We start from the raw sequence: 4,677 nt of genomic DNA on the forward strand, positions 1-4,677 counted from the left end.
CCCTTGGTTGGGTTGGAGGGTAGAGTATTTTACTTCAAACTCACTATTGTGCAGAGGGGTGCCAGCTTTTATGGAAAAGGGTCTCCTATTTGACCCTTCTTCTGAAGCAGACCCTATCCCCCTGTGGACTTGAAGTGGAAGTTCAGTGTCTCTTTTCTCTGGGTAAATGCTGGCTTCAAGGCTTCCCTAACCCCTCTGGGTTCCTGTGTCCACTTGGACTTTTTAAATTTCACATAATTTCATCAGATGATTTCAGCAGGCAAGCACTTAGTCTTTCATGCTGCTAGAAATGGACAAGTGCATAACTCATATTTTTGATACCATCATTTCCTCCACATGTTGCTACTGATCTATACCAGAGATTTTTGGTTATGTATGGGTACATCTCTGTGCGGTTTCTGGCAGCTCTTACCTTCCTCATGGTATCATGAATTCCAGTATTGGGAATTAAGAGAAATTTGTTGGTATAATCTAATGTTACCAGCCTGTAGGTGGGTAGTAGGTTTTTCATTTAGAAAGTAGTTTTGAATTTCAAATTTTTGTGGAGAAGTGTATATACTGGTTAAATTCAACATTTAAGTGACTCTTTGTTAATGTTTTTAGAATGTATTTGTATTGACCAAGACTTCAACTGTTCCTTTGAGAAGGGCACTTATATTCCTCTGTTTCACTTTTCCAGAAGATTCTGCCCTTGCAGAGCAAGAGCAAAGGCATTCATTGTCAACAGAGGTGCCATTGTGAGTACCCAGCTAACACTGCTTCTAAGGAACCAGGGCCATAATTTCTGCCATATACCATTACAACAACCCTATGAGATACAGAGTATTGTCATTCCAATTTAAGTGAGAGAAGATAGAAACTTGAAAATGTAAACAGCTTGTCCAAGGGTACCCAGCTGGGAACTGGAAACCAGAACTCAAATCTTACATGTAGCCTGTCTTGCCTCCCTAAATGATCTGATACACATTTTACTTACAGGTATAATTGGTGTATATTTCACAAATAATCTTAGTTTTGTCACAGAAGTGTCTATGGCCTTAGCTTATCTTCCAGTCACAGCTGATCTGTAACATAGATTTGTTCCTGAAATGTATGTGAAGTGAAAGGTAGCATTCAGTCATCACATGATGTTATTAGGAGCTGTACACCATGCTCATCACTAGCCACACAGCTACATAACTGGCTCCTACACAGAAATAGCCGAGACTCTAGTGCACAGGTGGCAAACACAAGGCCCATGGGCTGAATCCAGCCCAGCGCCTTGTTTCTATCTGGCGGCGGTGCCAAGCTCCTTGCCTCTAGTTAAGGAGTAGTTACATTTATAGTCCTAATATTACATTTGGCCCTTTGAAGACACTTCGAGGCTAATACAGCCCCTGGTGAAAATGAGTTTGACACCCCTGCTCCAGTGCATGAAACAAATGCCAACAGTATGATGTGGAAAGAGGAGCAGCGCCTGGAGGAGCACAGAGTGACTCTCATAGGAAGCTCTCCAAGAATGTGTATGTGTGAGAATGGTAGGGGATTCGTGTTAGATGAGGTGCACAAGTGTGGCGTATTTGTAGTTTACTGTGCCTGAGAGATAGGGTACCTGGGAGAGGTGAGCAATTAAGGTAAGCAGGAGCCAATTCCTGCAGAATCTCACCTGCTCGAAGAGCTTCTGCAGCTTACCCGGATTCTTCTTATCCTACTCAGTAGGTGTAGTGGAGCCCCAACCATAAGTTGCAAACAAGTTCCCAATGCTAATGCTGCTGGACTTGGACCTACACCTTAAGAACCATGCCCTGGAGGGACTACACCTTATGGGTGATGGTGAGAGAACCAGCTAGCCAAATGGATTGATGTCCACTTTCACCTCAGGCTCCATGTCCAAGATGCAGACCAAAAATGTTCTGCCCTTTCTCAGATGAGATAGGTAGAAACCTATTTCACCTATCTCACCTAAAATTAACTTGATTAAGAAATTAAGGATGCCATTGAATTTAAAGACCTAAAACATGGTGTCATTTGCCCAAAACTTACATCCTCACAGGTGTCCTTGTTTGCTCCACACCTAAGCACTTATTTGGTGCTGTCCACTCCATGAGGCACTGTGGGAAGGAAGTAGTCTTCTGTCCAACAGTGATCACTAGCTATTTAAACTTACATGTTCAGTCAGACTGGCTACATTTCAGTGCTCAGTACCTGTGTGTAACTAACAGTTGCTACACTGGACAGTATGGATACAGAACTCCCCCATCACTGCAGAAAGTTTTCTGCTGGGCAGTGCTAGTCTTGAGGGCATGACAGACACTGAACACATTAAAGATGGCTGAGCTAGCTAGCTCTAAGGAGTAGAATGAGGTTTGGTGAGCAGTGACCTCATAGAGCCCAGGCATTGTAAGTGTTGTGGCAGTAGGGTGGGCCAGAGAGCAGCCGGCGGGAGTTGGCTCCATTCTAGTATTACTCTTTTCCTTCAATTCCCCAAGCTCCACCTGCTCCTAACAAATCCCTTCTCTGTAGTGCTCTTGAATGCGACACATCACAACAGAGACCCTTCTTGAGCTGCATTTTGCAAACTGCTCTTCAGAGAGATGCCAGCAGGTGTCCCCCAAGCACCCCCACCCTGGGAGAGACACCCCCACACACACACAGTGCCCATGGGTACCAGAAGTTCTGATGAGTCTGACAGGAAAGGAACCTTTACAATCTTAATTTAGCTTTTCCAAACTTACATGACTAGGAGCTCTTGACATCGTTTTGGCTCTGACTTTGAGAAAAGCAGGACTGGAATACACCACCTGTATAATTTTTGTTGTTTTCTTTCATTTTGAAAAGCTGTGCACATGAGAGTTACTTGCTGCTCCTGAAAGGCTGTGAGAACCCTGGCAGTCTTTCCTGTGCCTGCAGCACAACTGTTTGTCATTGCCGGCCCCACACAGAGTAGGCACATGAGGGGAGCCAATGTGTCCTTTTATTGATGCAGGTATGTCTGGTTACACCAACAACCGACACGCTGTGTTACAGTGCAGCTTTATACTCACAGTTCATCTCACAATACCAAAACAGCATAGTTAGGAAATGTATCCAACTGGGAAAATAAAGTGGTAAACACAGACAATGTGCCAGGTAGGCACTAGAACTGAGGTTCCAGTGATGTGTATGTGATAGGAAAGCTCCATAACACATGTACAGAAAATGTTCTAATGTCATATTCCAAATATATACTCTTGAGATTCAAGTCTTTATCTCAAATACATAAGCAAAGCGATATGTACTATCAATATACAACATATAGTATCTAAAACATCTAAAAAGTGCAAAAACACTGTGACAATACAGTGTAAATATTCTTGCTCCTCCCACAGCTAAAGGACATCAGCAGTGGTTCAGAGCCACCTCTTTCCTGAGGCCTTGCTCCACATCTCCAGGCTCTCCTAGGAGCTGTGGAAATTAGCAAGTGACAGGCCTCCAACTGCAGGCTCCTGCAGAAGCCAGGCATACAAAGAGAGACCAGAGTGAGCAATTCCAAACTACTCACAAACAAAGCCTCCTGCAAGGAAGATTGAGTCAGCATGGGTTGCTCACCTCCCACTTTCTAGGGAACAGGATTATCATTGTCCCACAGCCAGGAGTGAGTGTGCTCCTTGAGTTTGGGAGTGAAAAACACCTCCAGATTTTAGGGCAATTGTATGTAAGTGGGCTCAAAGTCGCTGGCCTGGCTAATTTTCTTTTCAGATTTCATCAGCAGAGCCCCGCCCCTAGAGGAGAGGAGCCACTGTCCGCTGGAATACTGGTCTATGAGTTGCTTTTTTTCACTTGGTAGTAGGGTTTTGAAAATGGCTTAAGTGCCCCCATCCTCAATACCCTTAGTATGCTCGTTCTTACAGCTAGTTGTATCTTCCAGTTACAGCCTGGAAAACTGACAATTCCACAACTATCCACACCTGACATTATTTCAGATTTTCTGTTTTTCTAAAATGTAGTTGAAGAAAGATTTGCCAGATATATTCCAACAGAAAAATATGCTGTCAGGTGTCCCTCTGCCCCTCCCAACCCCATAAATCCCTGATAAAGGAAAAGGAGAATGTAAACTGGAAAGCCTCTGGTCAGAGGTTTGCTTCCAGATGTGTACAAATGAGACCTCCTGACCTCCCAAGGCCTCACTGGAACCTGGACCCTCAGTGGCCCAGGCTTTGAGGGCAGGCACCTACAGTCTAGGGCTGAGGATTCACAGAGCCTCTTGCAGCTCTTGCAGAGCAGAGCGGGAGACAGCCCTCTAGTACCCTGTAAGGCACTAGCCCTGATGTCACACTGACTGGAAGGGTATCCAAGCAGGCAGGGCTCACATTAGTTTTGGTTGTTATTTTAAATATATTTTTCATAAGATGTGAATATAATCAAGAGTATAAAATAAAAATCTACATTTCATTAGACCAAGATATTATCATGGACTCCATCTCCCATGATACTCTTTCCCCACCCCTCTCAAAACCAAGGCACTGCCCTGTTATTTAAAATAAACAAGCAAAAAAAAGTGCCAAAGGTTGATGAATGAAATAATTACCATTTTTCCCATAAAAGTTATATACAAAATGGACCCCAACCAGTGAGGCCACCTCATCTCAACCCATATCAAGATTAAAGCTTGGTTCCCAGGTGTGCTTCATCCTGTGTCTGCAGGCTGCATCCACACCT

Source organism: Sturnira hondurensis, unplaced genomic scaffold (assembly GCF_014824575.4).
Source record: "Sturnira hondurensis isolate 20B ecotype Veracruz unplaced genomic scaffold, ASM1482457v3 Scaffold0023451, whole genome shotgun sequence".
Taxonomy (NCBI): domain Eukaryota; kingdom Metazoa; phylum Chordata; class Mammalia; order Chiroptera; family Phyllostomidae; genus Sturnira; species Sturnira hondurensis.